Genomic DNA, 22,499 nt, shown 5'->3' with positions numbered 1-22,499 from the left:
AATTCTATGCCAAGTTTTTATATCTAAAACTAGCTGATAACCCGGATTTGCCGGAGTATTTTTTTATAGAGAGAAAATGTCCAGAGTAACCGTAATTTCTAATGTTGGATTTTCCCCCTTGCCAGAGGGAGCCCCCTTGTGGATCCTTTAACATGGCAACTCCACTGCACTGCACTGTAGAAGCCAATTTAAGGCACAACAGGCTGTATCTTAACAGAAGACATACACTGAGGGGTTTTAGGGGTGTCTTACCCCCCACAATATTTTTCTCCAGAGGGCAAGTCATTTGTGTACCAAGTTTGGTTGAAATTGCTCGAGGCATTCCAGAGTTATGCTGGAACACACACACACACACACACACACACACACACGGACTGGGTACACAATGAAAATGCCATTACTGAAGAACAGGCTGATCTAGATTAGATCATTGGCTGCTTCTCCATAATTTGGCATATAAATATTCTGCGTCCATTTGAGGTTCCCTTTTTGCAACTTTTGTTGATTTTAAGCCTGCTTTTGACCTAATACCAAGGGATAGACTCTACGACAGTCTGAGTCAGTCTACTATTAATAAAAGTCTGCTGCTAATTATTCAGTCACTTAACTCAAATACCTCCTTTAGAATTAAACGTACTTCTTGGGGTCATTTATCTAAAGCAGTCCCAATTTATAGAACTGTAAGACAAGGTTGCACATTAGCTCCACTGCTTCTTAATCTATATTTAAATCCAATAACCCAACTCACCACCCACCTACTTTCACTGATTGAGCAATTCTAGCGCTACTGTATGCCGTCGATGTAGCTATGTGTCCACTTTATAAGTGGGACTAATAAAAGCACTTAGCAGGGGCCGTAGCAGTAGCAAAAGCACTTAGACTTATATACCACTTTGTAATGCTTTCCAGCCCTCTCTTCCAGGGGTGAAATCAACGTACCTTCGCTACCAGTTCTCAAATGTGAGCACACGCGCCATGTGCAGAGCATCAAAAATGGGGCGTGATGATGTCCAGATGGGTGGGTGGAGCCTCCCGCTGCCACCGCTACGGGTTCGCCCAAACTGGATAGAACCGGCTGAATTGCACCACCGCCTCTCTCTAAGCGGTTTACGGAGTCGGCATATTTCCCGTCAACAATCTGGTTTCTCATCTTACTGACCTCAGAAGGATGGAAGGCTGAGTCCACCTCTTCAACCAATCAGGATCGAACTGCTGGCACTCGGCAGAATTCGCCAGCCATGCTGCATTCTAACCATTCGGCTGCCATCACGGCTCTCTAGAGCACTCGTCGTATTGTGTTCAGAACTAAAGCTATCAAAACACTTTTCAGAAAAGCAAAGTTTTAATATTTGCCTGATATTATCATAAAATTCATACACGGCAAAAAAAAAAAAAAAATGGGGCTCCGGCTGAGCAGGTGCACACCTATAAATATCCTGGAATGCAGTTCCCTTCTTCTCTCTTCTGGAATCCTTTTCTTTTTCCTTTCTCTTTAATTAGGCAAGTGTTGTGCAGCATACCTCAACAATTATCATAAGACTTAACCACTCTGAAGGAGCAGGGGTAGGCTTCAAAAACTTCAGCTTCTCTGCCTGATTGCATGGTGTGGCCATGGTGGGCATGGCCTAGTCGGCTTCTTGCACCACAGCGGGGCGGGGGGAGGAATTTTCACCTTCCTCAAACTCCAGAAGCTCTGAGACAGTGGTGGGTTCCGGATTCTGGTGCAACCGGTATGGTGCAACAGGGCCGGGTGTCTACCACATGCATGCATGCAGCATGCATATGTGTACTTACCACCCACAATGCTCCAGCTGCTCGGCGGAGCGTCATGCAGGCGCCGTACACTCCGTGCGTGTGCGCGTAAGCCCCGATCGGCTCAAATACAGGTAAGGAGGGCAGGCAGGTGGGTGGGCCCTCCGGAGCACTGTACCGGCATGGTACCTGGCGCTGCCAGCAGGCACCAGTACACCCTTACGGGGGTGTACCGGTCGTATCCCACCACTGCTTTGGGACGGCGAAAACTGCCTTCTCCCAGCTCTGGAGGCTTTCTGGGAGGCCTGTTTTTTCCCCTCCCTGAGCCTCCGTGCAGGCCCTGCACTTACCTCGCATCCAAAACAGGCTGCGTGGAGACTACTGGGAGGGGAGGGGTGGGCGGGGCCAGCCAGAGGTGGGATTTGGAGGTTCTCTGAAACAGCCATAATGTTAGCTACAGGTTCTACCAAACCCAGACGAACCTGTAGCAGCCCACCCCTACAAAGGAGCTCATTGCACCTCTGCAGCTTGCAACGTTTTCTAAGCTAAGATAGTCCCTCACTTTTTCTATAGCTCCCAGATTTGCTCCTCTGCAAAACTCTTTAAAAATCCAATAAAAAGATCTTTTTTTTCTCCCAATTCTGAAACAGAAGCATTTGGTGCAGGTAGGTGGGTAGGTAGAGAGGGAGGGAGGGGGGTAAGTAGAGAGGTAGGTAGATAGATAAGTGGGCAGGTAAATAGTGGGGAGATGGGGAGGAAGGGAGGGCGAGAGGTACAATGGTACGGAGGAAGCTAAGGAGGTATAAAAGTAGGTAGGTGATAGATAGATAGATAGAAAGAAAGATGATAGAGATAGATAGATAGATGATAGATAGATAGATAGATAGATAGATAGATAGATAGATAGATAGATAGATATAAGATAGACAGACAGTCAGACAGACAGATAGATAGAGACAGATAGATAGTTGACAGATTAGATTATAGTTAATTGCATATATAGGCAGACAGACACATACAAGAAGGGAGGATGTATTTATTTATTTATTCATTTATTTCTGAAGTTTGCATGCAAAGGAAGTGCCTATGAGGATTTTCCAAACTTATATGTATATATTGGAAATGTATTTTAAAGAGTTGTTTGGGAAAATTGGATTTCTAAAAAAGATTGCACCAGAAATATATTAGAATAGAAGGATATGATAGATATTTGCATTTAGAGGATATGTTGGAGATTTGTTTTGAAGAATAGTTATGTTATGGACATAGCCAATTGCAAAGCAAATCCATATTTAAGGCTAGATGAGGAGAAAGAAAGAAAAATGAACACTTGTGAAAGTTAAACATTCTTCTCCTTGCAGATTCTAGGATGCCCCCTTATTAGAACAGTAAAAATTATTTTATTTTATTTTTATTTTTCTCATCAACAATCACACTAACCTTCACCACTTACTTCCTTCTTTCTTTCTTTCTTTCTTTCTTTCTTTCTTTCTTTCTTTCTTTCTTTCTTTCTTTCTTTCTTCTTCTCCTCCTCCTCCTCCTCCTCCTCCTCCTTCTTCCTCCTCCTCCTCCCCCTCTCCCTCTCCCTCTGCCTCTCCTTCTCCTTCTTCTTTTATGCCATAATCATCAGGAAAGATGTTATGTGTTTCTTGACCACAGAAATCTTAATCTAGTATGAAACCTCCTTAAAGGGTATTAATGATTTCAGCATGCTTCACATCCCAGTTCAGACATGCAAATCTAATTTTCCAGAAAGCCGCCTGTGGCCTCCAGGTAGGATAATCAATCCTGTAAGTCTTTGCAAAAGCTGCCCATTAGTAAAGTTGTGCTAGGATCACTTACTAACATAATTAAAACACGTTCCTTGGCACCATCCGAGTGGCAGAAAATAAGATCAGAATTACGGGACGCCAAAGGGGAGTGAATATTCTTGGAATACGGCATCCAGTTTTGGTTGGCACAATCTTGGGAATCCTAGTGGACAACCATTTAAATAGGAGCCAGCCATGTGCAGCAGCTGCCAAAAAAGCCCACACAGTTCTAGCCTGCATAAAAAGAGGGATAGAATCAAGACCACGTGAAGTGTTAATACCACTTTACAATGCCTTGGTAAGGCCACACCTAGAGTACTGCATTCAGTTTTGATCACCACAATGTAAAAAAAATGTTCAGACTCTGGAAAGAGTGCAGAGAAGAGCAACAAAGAGGATTAGGGGACTGGAGGCTAAAACATATGAAGAACGGTTGCAGGAACTGGGTATGTCTAGTTTGATGAAAAGAAGGACTAGGGGAGACATGATAGCAGTCTTCCAATATTTGAGGGGCTGCCACAAAGAAGAGGGAGTCAAACTATTCTCCAAAGCCCCTGAAGGCAGGACAAGAAGCAATGGGTGGAAACTAATCAAGGAGAGAAGCAACCTAGAATTAAGGAGAAATTTCCTGATGGTGAGAACTATTCATCAGTGAAAACTTCAAAAGCTGTAGGTGTTCCATCACTGGAGGTTTTTAAGAAGAGATTGGACAGCCATGTGTCTGAAATGTTATAGGATTTCCTGCTTGAGGAGGAGGTTGGATAGAAGACCTCCAAGGTCCTCTTCCACCTCTGTGATTCTGCCTTTCTCTCTGTGCGTCTCTCTCTAAAATTCATGTGGACCCTGATAGTCAACCTATTCTCCAAAGCATCTGAAGGCAGGAAGAGAAGCAGTGGATGGAAACTAATCAAGGAGAGGAGCAACCTAGAACTAAGGAGAAATTTCCTGACAGAACAATTAATCTATGGAATGAAGTTGTGGGTGCTCCAACACTGGAGGCTTTTAAGAAAATTTTGGACAACCATTTGTCTGAAATGGTATATAGGGTCTCCTGTTTGAGCAGGAGGTTGGACTAGAAGACCCCCAAGGTCCCTTCCAACTCTGTTATTCCGAATACGAGTTGAGACAGAAGCAAATGCTACCTTAAGACAGCCTGTAATTTTGGCATCCTGCATTTTTGCAGTAAACATAGCTTGTCATCTTCAGTAGATACCAATTTTCAGGCCTGCAGCCATCTTTTCTTTTGGATCTTTGTCCTGCCACACTTTCTATTATTCTGCTATGTGTTTTCTATTGTGGGAAAACGGGAGGTGGGATTGTAAGGAGTCACATACTATGTAGCCATAATAACATTCTTTCTAGAAAACCAAGGTCATCCTTTGTCTCTGCACCTCTGCACCTGACTGGAACTGGGTAGGTGGAACTGCCAGCATGGCAGTAGGAGATTGACCATGTGATGGATTTGTGGGTGTGGGGGCAAGATCTTGAACTTTCAACTAGGTGGGGAAAACCAGGAAGCTTTCAGAGTTGGGTTTTCCCAGACGTGCCAACATGGCTCTCTAAATCAATTGGAACTTTGAGCAATACTTTGCCTTGGACTCTGATTTAATTTTGGATGCTATTTGGAATGCTGACACCGATGCTGTCGTATAAAACATTCTCCTACTTATAACTCGTAAATATCTATAGAATAAAATTTTAAATTATCATATGGAGCTTGTGTCCGCACAGCTTCACCCTGCAGCGTCCTTCCCTCTTGGCAATTCACACAATCACATCAATGTAGGAAAGGACACATTCATGCAAATCCACAATTATTTAGAACAATACTTTATTATTTTTTAAAAGAAAGCTCCGCTTGTAGCTATCATTTCCGTTGGCTAGATCACACGGGAAACCTTTTATCGCCAATTAAAGACAGGGAGGTGTGATCCCCGTCAATAACATACTTCTGTATTGTCTGATGTTTCCCTATTAGTGATGGAAGGTCCCCGGAGCATAATAGAAATTAATCTAAATCGACCTTAGTTAGATTAGTTTTATGCTAATCATTTCTCTTCATTGAACAGATTTTTGCTGATGTCTGTTTTCATATTGTTTGCGTATCAGCGTGAAATGGCAGAATTAAACAAAGCTGCTGCTCTTCTCTCAGTCCTTTAATCACTGTGGTTGATAGAAAGGAGTTGGGATTGAATAGAAGTGGCCTTATTTGGGTTTAATGGAATAGCTGGCCAGTGACAGGTAATCCTCGAGGTATGATGGGCCATTTAACAAGCGTTCAAAGTTACAACACAAACCCCAAAAGCTGAATACCAGGGGTGTCAACCCTCTGTTCAAGCAGGAGACCCTATCCCATTTCAGACAAATGGTTGTCCAGTCTCTTTTAAAAACGTCCAGTGTTGGAGCACCCACAACTTCTGGAGGCAATTCAGTTTATGAGCTCAGTGACTTATGATAGAAATTCTGGTCACAATTGTGGCTGTAACAGTGTAAATTGTGGCTGCACAGCAGCTGTCCAGATGAAGTCAGATACTTCATGACATATACTCGTTGTCTTTTATATAAATGTAAATATATTTAACTTTCAAATGTGAAGTAGTGTTTGTCGTCATCCACAAATGGAAGAACATAGGATAGTTGGGAATACAGGAACATCATGAGGTAAATCTCAAAGAGTCTACAGAACGCACGGAAGAGAAAAAGGCGGGGGCGAAAGGGGGAATACAAGAACATCATGAGGTAAATTAACAGTCTACAGAACACACTGAAGAGAAAAAGGCAGGGAAAAGGGGAGAATATAAGAACATCATGAGGTAAATTAACAGTCTACAGAACACACTGAAGAGAAAAAGGCGGGGAAAAGGGGAGAATATAAGAACATCATGAGGTAAATTAACAGTCTACAAAACACACTGAAGAGAAAATGCGGGGGGGGGAGGGAAACACCCCCTTCGTACTTACGGCAACCAATCATAGCATAGATTACCTCAGCACTCTCTAACTAATCAACTACAGGTGGTTCTCGACTTACAAACACTTCATTTAGTGACTGTTACAAAGGCACTGAAAAAAGTGACATGACCATTTTTTCATATGACCATTGCAGACTCCCCATGGTCCTGTGTTCAAAATTCAGATGCTTGTCAACTGACACATATTTATGATGGTCGCAGTGTCCTAGGGGGTCTCGTGATCACTTTCTGACAAGCAAACTCTATGGGGAAGCCAGATTTACTTAATAACCGTATTACTAACCTAACTGCTACAGTGATTCACTTAACAACTATGGCAAGAAAAATCATAGAGTGGTGCAAAACTCACTTAACAAATGTCTCAGCAACAGAAATTTTGGGCTCAATTGTGGTCATAAGTCGAGGGCTATCTGTACAACTGTGTGTTCTGGCCTATTATGCATTTTACTGTTCCCGCTACTAAATTCAACATCCTAATAGTAACTTGGAGTATACCTGTACTATTTTCACACCTTTAAATCCTTGGTGTCCTCAAAATACACCTGGTTTCTTGTGATTTTACTCACATTATAATGACTACTAAAGTATTGCAAACTACTAAAGGATTGTATGGATTTTGAGCATTTTGGAGCACCTTGCTCAGAAATAAGCATCAACCATTAGTGAAATACTAAATACGGCAATGAATAGCTTAGGCCTGCCACTTAATTCTTGTTGCAACCACAGCAGAATGTAGGGAATATTAAGCAATTGCTTTTTGTATTCCGTCAATTAATCAGAGATTAATGTAGTCCTATCTTAAAGAATTCAGTCACATGAAAAATATTCTTTTCCAAGTGGTGTGAAGTCTGATACAGAAAAAAAAGAATCAAGTGACAGACTCAGGATCTGTATCAAAATTATTGGCACTGCACATCATTACATTTAATGAACTGATTAATAACAATTACAGCTGCTCCCCATTATAATTCTGGAAAGCACTGTATCCCCAATAAACTAAAAAAATGGAATGTTGGTTCTGATAACTGCTGCTTATCCACTTTTTATATAATGAGTGTCATTTAATTAGCATCCTGGATTAATTAAACATGTCTTGGGGGAAGGGGCCAAGCATTGTTTGTTAGATAGATAGACAGACAAACAGCTATCTATTCCTATGTAGCTATCTCTCTATCTAGATAAATGATAGGTTATGATTATAGCAGTGTTCCAATATCTCAGGGACTGCCAGAAAGAAGAGGGAGTCAAGCTATTCTCCAAAGCATCTGAAGGCATGACAAGAAGCAATGGGTGGAAACTAATCAAGGAGAGAAGCAACTAAGGAGGAATTTCCTGACAGTGAAAACAATTCATCAGTGGAATGGCTTGTCTCCAGAAGTTGTGAATGCTCCAACACTAGACTTCTTTAAGAAGATGTTGAATAATCCTTTGTCTGAAATGGTGTAGAGTTTTCTGCCTAGGCAAGGAGGTTGGACTAGAAGATCTCCAAGGTCCCTTCCAACTCTGTTATTCTATTCTATTGTATGATAGATTATCTATCTGTCTAATTTCTATAGCCACCCATCTCAGTTAATCACCCTGGACAGCTGACAATTCAAAAAATATACTGCAATTCAAATATTTAAAACATTTTAAAACAATAAAGGCATTTTTTAAAAAAAAAATAGACAGCCGAAGGTGAAGGAACAGGAACAAGCGTAATCCAGTAATTCTCAACGTCAACAACTTTATGGACTTCAACTCCCAGAATTCCCCATTGCTGGCTGGGCAATTCTGAGAGGCCAAGATGTCCACTCCTCTTAGATGTTGCTGAGATTGAGTAACACCAGAATTAGTCCATTGTCTGCTTTAGAGATACGGTGGCTCAGTGGCTAAGATGCTGAGCTGGTCGATCAGAAAGATCAGCAGTTTGGCGGTTCGAATCCCTAGTGCCGTATAACAGAGTGAGCTCCGGTTACTTGTCCCAGCTTCTGCCAACCTAGCAGTTCGAAAGCATATAAAAATGCAAGTAGAAAAATAGGAACCACCTTTAGTGGGAAGGGAACAGCGTTCCGTGTGCCTTCGGTGTTTAGTCATGCCGCCTACATGACGACGGAGACGTCTTCGGACAGCGCTGGCTCTTCGGCTTTGAAACAGAGATGAGCACTGCCCCCTAGAGTCAAGAACATTTATCTTTACTGCTTTAGAGAAACTGCATAGTATTTGTACATCTCCTCAAAAATTCGGAAGAAAAAAAATTAGGTGGATACAAGAATCGAGAAGAGCCAAGGTGGCGCAGTGGTTAAATGCAGCACTGCAGGCTACTGCTAGATCAGCAGTTCAGCGGTTCAAATCTCACCGGCTCAGGGTTGACTCATCCTTCCATCCTTCCGAGGTGGGTAAAATGAGGACCCAGATTGTTGGGGGCAATATGCTGACTCTCTGTAAACCGCTTAGAGAGGGCTGAAAGCCCTATGAAGCGGTATATAAGTCTACTGCTATTGCTATTAAAATCTTCGGGGCATGATTCAGGTTTGTAACTGAATGCCTAGCAACTAAAATAACTTTGCTCTGAGAATGGCTTTTCTAATATCCTTGAGGATGCTAGAAATTGATTTGATTGGCTTGTTGCCTAGTTGGAAAAAAAATGGAAATGAGGAACAATATCCATTAGCAAAGATAATCAAGTTCACCTGCCTTTCAAAAATCTTTAAACCAAAATCTATAAATATTGAAATGGATCCAGCCTTTTCCCATTCCATGTTTTTCTTCCTCTGTAACAATGGTGTGATTCAATTTTTTTTACTACCAGTTCTGTGGGCGTGGCTTTGTGGGTGTGGCTTTGTGGGCGTGGTGTGGCTTTGTGGGTGTTGGCTTTGTGGACGTGGCAGGGGAAGGATACCGCAAAATCCCCACTCCCTCCCCACTCCTGGAGGAAGGATACTGCAAAATCCCCATTCCCTCCCCATCCCACTAACCTGCTTTCCAGCTCCATTCTCCTTTTCAGGGCAACAAAAGAAGATCAGATGGGAGGCTGGGGGACAGCAGGGGCGTGGCCAGCCTATTTGCCAGTTCTCTGAACTACTCAAAATTTCTGCTACCGGTTCTCCAGAACCTGCCAGAACTGGCTGAATACCACCTCTGCTCTGTAACCATCCATTTCATTTCTCTGTTCAAAATAAGCCAAGCCATTTCTCAATCTATTTCTTTTATATTTTGAGTAGAAGGAAATCTTCAAAACAAGGAATATTGCACAGGATTTATTTACTCATATCCTTTAGAAACGTTCAAAGGTCGTTAATCTTGCCTAGATAAGATCTGGAACTCTACCATGATCTGAATAAGATCCTTGGCTCAAGATTCCTCAGCCACTTTCAAAATAAAATGGCCATTAGAAAATTGATTCGAAGTGAGAATGAGCTCTGAAGTGTAATTTCAAAATTACACAGAAGATTTGATGGGCATTATTCTCATTTTGCAGATGCATCTGGAAAATGGTTATGTCTACCAGCAGGTAGACATAACCAGTTTCTTGTTGACTTGGCTAAAAAACCAAATGATGATTAGTGGATAGTCTGCAGAACAAGCAGTTGTTCTCAAGTGGAGTCGAGAAATAAAAGAATAACAGAGTTGGAAGGTATTCTGGAGGCCTTCCCCTCCACCACCACCCCTGCTCAAGCAGGAGACCCTAAGCAATTTCAGGCCACCAGCTGTCCAACCTCTTCTTGAAAACCTCCAAAGATGGAGCACCCACAACTTCTGGGGGCAAATCGTTCCACTGATTATTCCTACTGTCAGGAAATTTCTCCTTAGAATAGGATAGAATAACAGAGTTGGAAGGGACCTTGGAGGTCTTCTAGTCCAACCCCTGCTCGAACAGGAAATCCTATCCCATTTCAGACATTGTTCAATCTGTTCTTAAAAATCTCCAGTGTTGGAGCATTCATAACTTCTGGAGGCAAGTTGTTCCACTGATTAATTGTTCCAACTGTCAGGAAATTTCTCCTTAGTTCTAGATTGCTTCTCTCCGTGATTAGTTTCCACCCATTGCTTCTTGTCCTGCTTTCAGATGCTTTGGAGAATAGCTTGACTCCCTCTTCTTTGTGGCAGCCCCTGAGATATTGGAAGATGCTATTATGTCTCCTAGTCCTTCTTTTCATTAAACTAGACATGCCCAGTTCCTGCAACCGTTCTTCATATGTTTTAGCCTCCAGTCCCCTAATCCTCTTTGTTGCCCTTCTCTGCACTCTTTCTAGAGTCTCCACATCTTTTCTAAATCGTGGTGACCAAAACTGGATGCCGTATTCCAAGTGTGGCCTTATCAAGGCATTGTAAAGTGGTATTAACCCTTCACGTGATTCTATCCCTCTGTTTACCCAGCCTAGGATTGTGTTTTAGGAGAATAGTCCTCATGAATCCCTGGCCATCAGTAGTTGATGGAGCCAATTGATTGCTCACTAGCTTTATGTTTGAATGTATGTTGAATGTTTATTTTATTTATATGCCGCCCTTTTCCCCCGAAGGGGACTCAGGGCGGCTCACAACTCAAACCAGGGAAGGGGGATACAAAAATTAAAAATTAAAACGACACGCAACAATACATAATTTAAAACACGCAACAGTCATACCATTCGAGCCGGGGGCAACAGTTCTTTAGCCCCAGGCCTGTCAGAACAGCCAGGTTTTAAGGGCTTTGCGGAAGGCCTGGAGGGTGGTAAGGGTTCGAATCTCCACGGGGAGTCTAGAGGGTCGGAGCAGCCACAGAGAAGGCTCTCCTCCGGGTAGTCGCCAGTCGACACTGGCCGGCGGATGGAATTCGGAGGAGGCCTAATCTGTGGGATCTAATCGGTCTAGTGGAGGTGATTGGCAGCAGGCGGTCTCTCAAGTACCCAGTACTTTAGCCCTTATTCCCTTCTGCCTTCCTCACCACTTTTTGTGGCCTCCTAGAGCTTATTCCTAAATTAATGCAGCTGGAAATACAACAATAATATATATATATAAAACAACCTCTTCCTTGCGTTGGGCAGAAATATTGCTAGTCAAAAATGAAGGATTTGAATTTTATTAGGTTTGAATTATAGTGTCTCCGTTTCAGAAACGCCTGGCGTTCTCCTCACCACGATTCGCATAATACATACATTTGGCTTTAGAAAAAAGAAAGTTGATATTGTTTTCTGACCGTAATAACTTTGTTAATAAAACAAGGAGAAAGAGGGATGAACGATGCTAGGCCCTGAATCTTGTACAAGGTCTGTCATTTTTCAGTCGAAGGGAACGTGGTTTAACAACAGCTACCGGCCACCCATAACTGTGCTGTCCCTCATTATAAATTTATCTCCCTTCCCACACGCTCCCAATGTTATCTCACGTTTCCTTCCTCTAAATTATTCACATCTGACATGTGTGGCTGTGAAGGAGATGTACAGAGCACACCATTTATCCTACAGTTAGGGTGTCCTTGCTGGCTTAATTTCGTTTTCCTCCTCAAACTTTCTGCATAGCCTATCCCATTTTGAGATTAAATGCTAATGCAGTGTTTCTCAACCTTGGCAACTTGAAGATGTCCGGACTTCAACTTCCAGAATTCCCCAGCCAGCATTCGCTGGCTGGGGAATTCTAGGAGTTGAAGTCCGGACATCTTCAAGTTGCCAAGGTTGAGAAACACTGTGCTAATGAATGTAAGGTTGGGTTGGCATCATTTTGAAAAGAAACCCACTCCCCTTCCTCCCCACTCCTCCCCATGGTAGTTTGTGGCTGTACTTTGTTTTGGAAACTTAATAAAGATATTTGAAAGAAAGGGAAGGGGGAAGGGGGAGGGAAGAAGAAGGAAGGGAAGGAAAAGAAAGGAAAGGGAAAAGGGGAAGGGAACGGAAGGGAAAGGAAAGAGAAGGGCAGGAGAGGAAAAAGGAAAAGAAGGAAAGGAAAGGAAAGGAGGGAAAAGAAAGGGAAGGGAAAAGGGAAGGAAAAGAAAAGAAAAGGGAAAGGAAAAAAAGGAAAGGGAAGGGAAAAAAGGCAGGAAAGTAAAAGAAGGAAAAGAAAGGGAAGGAAAAAGGGAAGGAAAAGAAAAGGAAGGGAAAGGGGGAAGGGAATGGAAGGGGAAGGAAAGAGAAGGGCAGGAAAGGAAAAGGGAAGTAAAAGAAAGGAAAGGAAAGGAAAAAAAGGGAAGGGAACGGAACAGAAAGGGCAGGAAAGGAAAAGGAAATAGAAGGAAAGGAAAGGAAAAGAAAGAAAAGAAAGGGAAGAAAAAAGGAAAGGGAAGGAAAAGAAAGGAAAGGGAAAGGGGGAAGGGAACGGAAGGGGAAGGAAAGAGAAGGGCAGGAAAGGAAAAGGGAAAAGAAAGAAAGGAAAGGAAAAGAGGGAAAAGGGAAGGGAAAAGGGAAGGAAAAGAAAATAAAAGGGAAAGGAAAGGAAAGGAAAAAGAAGGAAAGGAAAGGGAAAAAAGGCAGGAAAGTAAAAGAAGGAAGAGAAAGGGAAGGAAAAAAGGGAAGGAAAAGAAAAGGAAGGGAAAAGGGGAAGGGAACGGAAGGGAAAGGAAAGAGAAGGGCAGGAAAGGAAAAAGGAAAAGAAAGGAAAAAAAGGAAAAGAGGGAAAAGAAAGGGAAGGGAAAAGGGAAGGAAAAGAAAGGGAAAGGGAAAAGGGAAGGGAAGGAAAAGAAAAGAAATGGAAAAAGGGAAGGAAACGGAAGGGAAAGGAAGGGCAGAAAAGGGAAAGAGAAAAGAAGGAAAGGAAAGTGAAAAAAAGGGAAGGGAAGGAAAAAGAGAAGGGAAGCAAAAGAAAAGAAAGGAAAGGGGAAAAGGGATAGGGAAGGGAAGAGAAAGGAAAGAGAAGGGCATGAAAGAAAAGGAAAAGAAATAAACGAAAGGAAAGGAGGGGAAAGGGGGAAGGAGAAGAGAGGAGAGGAAAATGGAGATTCTCAGTCATCCAGGTCATGGTTGTCCCGAGGATGTTTTTCTAATATCATTCTCAACATGTTTGTTATTTCTGAAAAAAGGCGGCCTCTTTTGTCTTTTTCAGGCCTAGCATATAGAACATAAAATCTCCCATCTAACTACTCACTAAGTCTTTCCCCATTTAGTAGTTTGATTGGGGAAATACCAGGCCGGAACCAGGAGAAAGTGAGTTCTAGCCTTGCCTTAGGCATAAAAGCTGATTGGGTGACTTGGGCCAATCATCAGGGGACTGTGAGATCTAGTCCCACCTTAAGCATGAAAACTGGCTGAGTGACTTCGGGCCAATCTGTAAGAGCCTGGGAGTTATAGTCTGACCTAGGGCATGAAAGCTGGCTGGGTGACTTTGGGCCGATCCCCAGGAGACAGTGAGTTCTAGTCCTGCCTTAAGCATAAAAGCTGGCTGGGTAACTTTGGGCCAATCACCAGGTGATTGTGAGTTCTAGTCCTACACCAGCTGGGTAACTTTGGGCCAATCATCAGGAGCCTGGGAGTTCTAGTCTCGCCATCAACATGAAACCTGGCTGGGTGACTTTGGTTCAGCCTTTCTCTCTCAAGCCAATGCACCTCACAGGGTTGTTGTTGTGGGGAAAAATAAGAGAAGGAAGGAACATTAGGTAAGTTATTTATAAAATAAAGGTGAGACAAAATATAATAAATGGGAGAAAGTTCACGTAGAGGATTAAGAAGTAATCAAAAAAGGAAACCTCAAGAATAACAGAATTTAAGTGGCACGGAAATTAATTGGTGCTTTTTTTTATTGTTCTTGCCTTAAAAAAAAAACACACCACTATAAACAGCCTCTGCACAGCACACATATTTGTATATAGTTTCCATGCCATAAATTTTATGGCACCTTCGGTGAATTATGTTTTCTGCATTTGTTGAAGTTGCCTCTGATGCAGAATTGGCAGCTACGAAATGTGGGAGGCCTTGGGAGAGAACATTTTGTAAACAAGTCGCTGCGTTCTCTCTGGAAGCTTTTAAAAAGCCAGGACTGGGGTGGAAAAATAATTGCTTTGTTTGGAACTGGATCCACCCCTTTTTTTTTTTCTAAATTATTACTTTGGTTTCTTGTTCTGATGGGATCCTCTTGCCTCTTCCTCCGGCTGACTTCATCATCAGGGACATGGCAGCTTCTGATCTGACTCTAGAAATAACCTGAAGTATTTCTGAGTTGGGAATGGAAGTCATTTGATTTTTCAAAGATGATTTACAAGCCCGGCTTAAAGAGGAGGAGAGACCCCATTACTAAATTAATGCAGCTGTGATTGGTTTCAAGATACTGTCATTGACAAATCAATTAAGTGTTGGAAATGTCACCAGACACCGGGGTGGTATTATCATATGTGGTGGACGTGTGCAGAAGCAAAAAATAAATAAAAATACTGGGCAAAAATCCAAATGTGGTTGGAGAAGATAACGCAGCAACATACACGTTATACAATAGCAGAGTTGGAAGGGACCTTGGAGGTCTTCTAGTCCAACCCCCTGCCTAGGCAGGAAACCCTATACTGTTTCAGAGAAATGGCTATCCAACATCTTCTTAAAGGCTTCCAGTGTTGGGGCATTCACAACTTCTGGAGGCAACTTCTGTTCCACTGGTTAATTGTTCTCACTGTCAGGAAATTGGGCTCGGTTATGGTCGTAAGCCGAGGACTACCTATATATCAATAGAGTGATAGAAGCTAAAGTAGTTTGCAAGGAGATAAGGATATCATGAATTGTATCGATGTAAATTATAACAGCCGTCACCAATGGGGGTGGGTCCCTAACCTGGGGGGGGATGGACCGCTGGGGGTCTGTGAGAAAATTTTGGTGGTCCACAGAAAAATTATTTGCATTTTTTATATTGCATTACATCAGGGATCCTCAAACTACGACCCCTGGGACGGATACGTGCGATGAACGCTTGTGTTGCTGCAGAGAGTCTCCCCCTTCGGGGTCTTTTTGTGGGGGTCGGAGGGGGACAGAAATTCCGACTTGGGGTCTGCTTCAGCCTCCTGGTGGGGGGCTTTGGGCAAAGGCTGGAGGGAAGCACCGCTGGTGGCGAAGAGCCGGAGGGCCTCGTTCCAGTGGGACTGCATCATGGCCTGGAATTGGATGACCAATTTTTCCCCCCTGCTTTTAATGTCTTTCTGTTTCTGACTGTATGTAATGTGTAACGGAGTTATACATAAATGCTCTGGCTAAAAATTTAATTGCCTTCCTTTCTGCTTCTTGCTGGTATTTCTGTCAAGTCTTGTTTTGTCCCGTCCCCCCACTGTGTTTTGATGTTGTATTAGTGGTAAACAAATAACTACAGGTGTTCTAATTGAGAGGAAATAAATCCCTAATAAACTCGGTGAACCTTGTTTCTCGCCCCTTCGTATCAGTTTGACAGAATGACAGGACCAAAAAAAAAAAGAAGTCTAAAGATTTCAAATATCTAATTTAATTACCAGTCAAATTCCTCAACAGGGGGTGCTGTAAATATTGCTAGTGTCATTTGCCAGTTAAACTGGTTTTAATACTATGCTTGGCTCATGTTTCCTTTAGGGGGAGGCGGAGGGAAGAATAATTTGATATTTGCTAATTTAACGACATCATAAAGTTCCTGTTCTGCAGATGGTAGCGTTCCTCCCCCTTAGTGGGGATTTTTTAAAACCAAAATGGGCATCCATTTTGAGTATTTGCAATCACAACAGGGTGTGAGTCCATCACCAGCCCAATTCTCTAAAAGAGAGAGAGAGAGAGAGAGAGGGAGAGAGAGAGTGGGAAGGGAGGGAGAAAGAAAGAAAGAAAGAAAGAAAGGAGGGAGGAGGGGAAAGGGAAAGAGGGGGAAGAGAGGGAAGGAGGGAGGAGGAAGAGAGGGAGGAGAAAAAGGAAGGGGGAAGAGAAAGAGAGGGAGGAAAGAAGAAGGAAGAGAAAGGGGGGAGGAGGAGGAGAAGGGAGGGAGGAGGAGGAAGTGAAAGGGAGGGAGAAGGAGGAGGAGGAAGAGAGGGAGGGAGGAGGAAGAGAAAGGGAGGAGGAGGAGAAAGAGAGGGAGGGAGGAGGAGAAATAGGGGAGGGAGAAGGAGGAGGAGGAGAAAGAGGGAGGGACGAGGAGGATGAAAAAGAGGGAGGGAGGAGGAAGAGAAAGGGAGGAGGAGGAGAAAGAGAGGGAGGGAGGAGGAGAAATAGGGGAGGGAGAAGGAGGAGGATGAGAAAGAGGGAGGGAGGAGGAGAAAGAGAAGGAGAAGGAGGAGGAGGAGAAAGAGGAAGAGAAAGAGAGGGAGGAAGAGGAGAAAGAGAAAGGAGGGAGAGAAAAGATGGAGGAGGAAAAAGAGAGAGGGAGGAGGAGAAAGAGAGGGAGGGAGGAGGTGAAAGGGAGGGAGGGAGAGAGCTCAGGGTTGAACTGTAATCTCTGAGTTTGGTTGTTTTCTTGAAGATGTTTTATTACCCTACTAGGTAACATCATCAGTGCATTGAATGTTGTTACTTTGCTGAGTAATGAAACACCTGCAAGTGAATAACCAAGCTGAGAAAGCCCCCAAGGACTTCACAAAATATTGTTAAAATTATGCCAATCCTCCGGCTTAAATATTTTTGTCAGTCCCAAAATGACCTGTCTGCCTTGAGTGCAAATGCATTGATAGATAATAGATATCGCTGGCATCCATTCCCCCCCAACCACCACCTCATTAATTGCTCCCGTCAGGGTGAATGAATGCAGTGTAAAAACCTGGTCTGATTTGAAGCCTTGCTAGATCTCCCTCGGGGGCTGCTGGTATAGGAAGTTTTTGACCTTTGATTTATCTGATTTAAGAAATAACCGGCTATTGACATACATAGAAGGTCCCAAGCGATGTGCTCTATGTTCCCCAGAGATCCTGGATCCTGCATAAAGCTTTGGATCGGTCATGGGGTCAACGTCGTTATGGGGGAATAAACCCCTGGGATTGCCGTAGGTTTTACCTCTAAGCCACAAGCTTTAACTGCCAGAAAGAATTACTCCAAAAATAGAATAGATGTATTCACATAACGTATCTGGTTGAGTCTATTGCTACCCTGGGGGAATTGGTAGTTGTGCGGGTGGCCATGCTTCAATGCCTAGCAGAGCTTGGTGTGGTGTTTCTCTTTTTTTATAGTATAAAATACAAAACAGTAGGGAAAATGAGGGAAGGAAAAGGGAAAGGAAGAGCGTAGAAAAGGGGAAAAGAAAGCAGAGGTGTTGATTTCCCTTTGGTGCAGTAGAATAAGATAATAGCATCAAACCGCAACTGTTTACTTTTACACAGTAACATAAACTAGCCACGGGGACGCGGTGGCTCAGTGGCTAAGAGCTTCTTTGTAGAAGCTCTTCAAATATTGGAAGACTGCTATCATGTCTCTCCTAGTCCTTCTTTTCATTAAACTAGACATACCCAGTTCCTGCAACCGTTCTTCGTATGTTTTATACTCCAGTCCCCTAGTCATCTTTGTTGCTCTTCTCTGCACTCTTTCTAGAGTCTCCATATCTGTTTTTATATCATAGCGATACTAGATTACTATTAGGTATGCTACAGCCTAAATATCTGGAATGTCTCTTGTTCTTTAGATGAAAGGGAAGACAAATAAGATGGATTTAATGTCTGCAACACTTAGGTGTATTTACCAAACACCTGTTTTCCCCTGGAGATTTCTAAGTCTGCAGCCTATCTCCTGGAGATGCATCCAAGGTATCACTTAAGAGACAGGTACTTATGCCCTAGAGATCCCCACCTGTGCTTCATTTCTGATTTAAAAAACCAAAAAGAAGCAGAACTTCATGCTTTGTGTCCTGAGCTGTCAACCAGAAACAGAGGAAATGCAAGACTGAAAAAATAATGTGATTTCTACTCCACACTCCTTTGAGAAAGCACAAGCCAGTTGCTATAGGGGCATGTTTTTTTTTAGACTAGAATAACAGAGTTGGAAGGGTCCTTGGAGGTCTTCTAGTCTAACCCTCTGCTTAGGTAGGAAACCCTACACTACTTCAGGCAAATGGCTATCCAACCTCTTCTTAAAGACTTCCAGTGTTGGAGCATTCACAACTTCTGGAGGCAATTTCTGTTCCATTGATTCATTGTTCTTGAAGGGTTAAAAAAAAATTAATATAACAACCCCAACCATTCCATGAACCCTATTTGAATAATGCAATTTTGACCATTATCTTGACATTTTAAAACCTATTTATTCTTGAAGAACTTGAAATGCAAAGAATATTTTAAATCCAAATATTGGAATGCAAGGAAAGGAAAAAAGTTAGCCATCCCTGGCATGTGTGAGCATGCACACACATTTTTCTTAATTAAAAAATAAAATTAAAAATAAAATAATAATAAATAATAATAAATAAAAATATTACAAAATACAAAATAAAATAAAAACAATTGTGGATTTTACTTGGCTAGTCATTGACAGCTATAGGGGATGGTACTCATCTCTATTTCAAGCCTAAGACACTTCCTTAGCCAGCATGATGTTAGGGAGTGCTGTTATCTTCCCACCAAGGTGGTACCTATTTATCTACTTGCATTTGCATGCTTTCAAACTGCTCAGTTGGCAGAAGCTGAGGCAAGTAACAGGAGCTCACCCCATCGCGTGGTGCTTGGGTCTCGAACCTGGGCTCTAGGCTTTCCAGCTGATGAGCCAAGCATCTTAACCGCTGAGACACCGTGCTGCATATATATAATATATATCCCAAAATGATAATTTGGTCTGCCTCTGCAGGTTTATGGAATAATGAGTTAAAGGTAATTTAATAATATATTATTTAATTGAATTAATCTCATGCAATTAAAGTAAGGGAACCATGCGAAATAATCATATATTTTTGCCTATCATTAATAAAATATTATTAATGAGAATTGTCTATTTGGTATAATATAATTACAGTTATTACCTTATTATAATCATCAGGCTTTGTTCTTGGTATGTTACGCCATCATTATACAGGTACTTTGCAAAAGGAACTTCCCAGCTCAAGGATATTACGGTCTAAAAGGATTAAACAAGATTAAAAGGAACAGCATTAATTGCAGTAATAAAGAGTTATGTGCACTATTACATTTTTTCTGGTCTGCTTAATATATTTAACAGTAACCAAATGGGCAAGGTTCATAGAACACAGTTACCACAGAAAATATCTGGCCAGGGCTAACTCTAAGCCACTTATCTATGGAGATACTCAATCATCCAGATCATGGTTGTCCCAAAAGTGTTTCTCCCCCCCGCCCAAAAAAAGACAATTGGTGTTTCTGTTTCTCTCAAATGAGAAGCAACCCATCGGCTAACAATCAAACAATTGCAAAGATTATAAAATCCTTCTCTTCCCCATCAGTCAGTTGGAACTGATGAAGCTTCTTGGATGGGAAGAGAAATGTTTTCGAAGAAAACAAAAATAAAAGTTGTCCGAGGTTGCTGCAGAAAAATCAACTCTAGAAGCACACACCGATAACTGATGCACCGTCTTCTCTTACAGTGTTTCTCAAAAGTCCGTTTAGAATAAAATAAGAGTTGGAAGTGACCTTGTAGGTCATCTAGTCCAACCCCCAGCCAAGCAGGAGACCCGATGCCATCTCTGACAGAGGGAAGTCCAGTCTCTTCTTGAAAGCCTCCAGTGATGAAGCTCCCACAACTTCCGAAGGCAACTTCTGTTCCATGGGTTGATTGTTCTCACTGTCAGAAAATTCCTCCTTTTTTCCAGGTTGAATCTCTCCTTGGTCACTTTCCATCCATTATTCCTTGTTTGGCCTTCGGGTGCTTTGGAGAATAGCTTGACACCCCTCCCTCCTCTCTGGGGCAGCCCCTCAAATATTGGAAGACTGCTATCATGTCTCTCCTGGTCCTTCTCTTCACTAGACTAGCCATGCCCAGTTCCTGTTCATTGTATGTTTTAGCCTCCAGTCCCCTAATTATCTTGATTGCTCTTCTCTGCACTCTTTCTAGAGTCTAAACATCTTTTTTATACTGTGGTGACCAGTTTTGGAGTGGTCTACAGTTTCATTAAGGGATGCGGTGGCTCGGTGGCTAAGACGCTGAGCTTGTCGATTAGAAAGATCGGCAATTCGGCGGTTCGAATCCCTAGCGCTGTGTAACCGAGTGAGCTCCCGTTGCTTGTCCCAGCTTCTGCCAACCTAGCAGCTCGAAAGCAGGTAAAAAATGCAAGTAGAAAAATAGGAACCACCTTTGGTGGGAAGGTAACAGCAGTCCGTGCGCCTTTGGCATTTATGCCGGCCACATGACCACGGAGATGTCTTAATACAGTCCTTTGGCTCTGGAACAGAGATGAGCACCAGCCTGTAGAGTCGGGAACAACTAGCACATATGTGCAAGGGGAACCTTTACCTTACGGTTTCTTTTACACACACCTTATCCGCATGCACTTTTAAAGATACGGACGTTAATTCAAATTTGTGCAACAGAGCAAGGAGACTTTTTAAAAAATGTACCACCTTATTGTTGTTATCATTTTGCAGAACTTACCGATTCTTCTTGCGAACGTGGCCAGGCACGATACCGATTTTACATTCCCCAGGCTAAAAACAAAACGGGACCCCAAAACATGAGCAGACCAACATGTGAGTGCACAATCTTTTTTGTTTATTTAAAGGCCTTTAACAGCTAAGAGCATCTGTTTGGTGTGTAATGTGTTTGCTTGGTTTCTAAAGTCAAAATGGCAGCTGCCAAAATGGGATTGGCGCTTTAATCGTAGCGTCCTCCCATAGCCACTAACTTGACTTAACTGATTCCCTTCTCAGCAGATGTACCTGCTAACCATTCTGTTTACAAAAGGGTTACACGGGGGTAACACTAATCTCATAAATGCACATGTCTTTTTACTGCTGTCTCTCAGTGAGTTATCCCTTTAACGGCGTTCAACGTGTCAGTTTATCTTCACATCCGGTTTCCAGCTGCCACTTAATCTCTTTTGCCTCCTCCCCCCAATGAAATGTTTCCCTCAGGACCCGTCTCTATCTTCCCTCTTTTCGTTCTGCTTTTTTTATTTTATTTTATTTTTTATTTTCTGAGTTTGCATTTTTCATCGGCTGTAATAAATATCTCTTGATGTACTTCGAGGCTAATCTCACACAGCTGCCCCGCGCTGAGCCATCGGGGTGATATTTCAACAGAATATCGCCCAGCAAATTTGGAATTCCTTCACTGTAGATTGGATCAGTTATACGGTATATTTGGGGAATTTATTAGAGGCTGACAAAGCAGATCTTCCAATAATTTCTTGCCCTGTCTAATATATTAAAGATTTCGCTGGAAACTTAGTGATTTTCTTTAGAGTGATTTCTTTTCGGTTTAACATAGCCGCAGCATAATTTTGAGTTCAATGTTACAGACAGACAGACAGACAGACAGACAGAGAGTGAGAGAGAGGTAGGTAAGTCGGTAGGTAGATAAGTAGATAGATTGATAGAGAGACAGGCAGGCAGGCAGGCAGGCAGGCAGGCAGGCAGACAGACAGACAGACAGACAGACAGACAGACAGACTGATAAATAGATGATAGATAGATAGATAGATAGATAGATAGATAGATAGATAGATAGATAGATAGATATGAGAGAGAGAGAGAGAGAGAGAGGTAAGTAGGTAGATAAGTGGATAAATGGACAGAGAACCAGCCGGAAGCGGCTGAATCTTACCCCTGCGTTTGTTCTCATTTTATATTCTAGTGGCTTGCCCTGTCCATATTCTTGGTGATTCTTTGACTTAGCTTGTTTGTTAATTGGAGTGTTGTTTGAGTCTTGATTGCTGGTCTAATGTTAGCCTTGGTGTTAAATTATATACTTTATAGCCTTAGGTACCAAGGTACACCCACACTACACCTATCCTCCGCGAGCTGCACTGGCTTCCTATTGGTCTCCGAGCACAATTCAAGGTACTGGTTATTACCTTTAAAGCCCTACATGGCCTAGGACCCGGATATCTACGAGACCGTCTTCTGCCGTACACCTCCCTAAGACCGATAAGATCGCACTGGGTGGGCCTTCTCCAGGTGCCATCAGCTAGACAATGTCGGCTGGCGGCGCCTCGGAGGAGGGCC

Source organism: Thamnophis elegans, chromosome 9 (assembly GCF_009769535.1).
Source record: "Thamnophis elegans isolate rThaEle1 chromosome 9, rThaEle1.pri, whole genome shotgun sequence".
Classification (NCBI taxonomy): domain Eukaryota; kingdom Metazoa; phylum Chordata; class Lepidosauria; order Squamata; family Colubridae; genus Thamnophis; species Thamnophis elegans.
Note: the sequence above shows the minus strand (reverse complement) of the source record.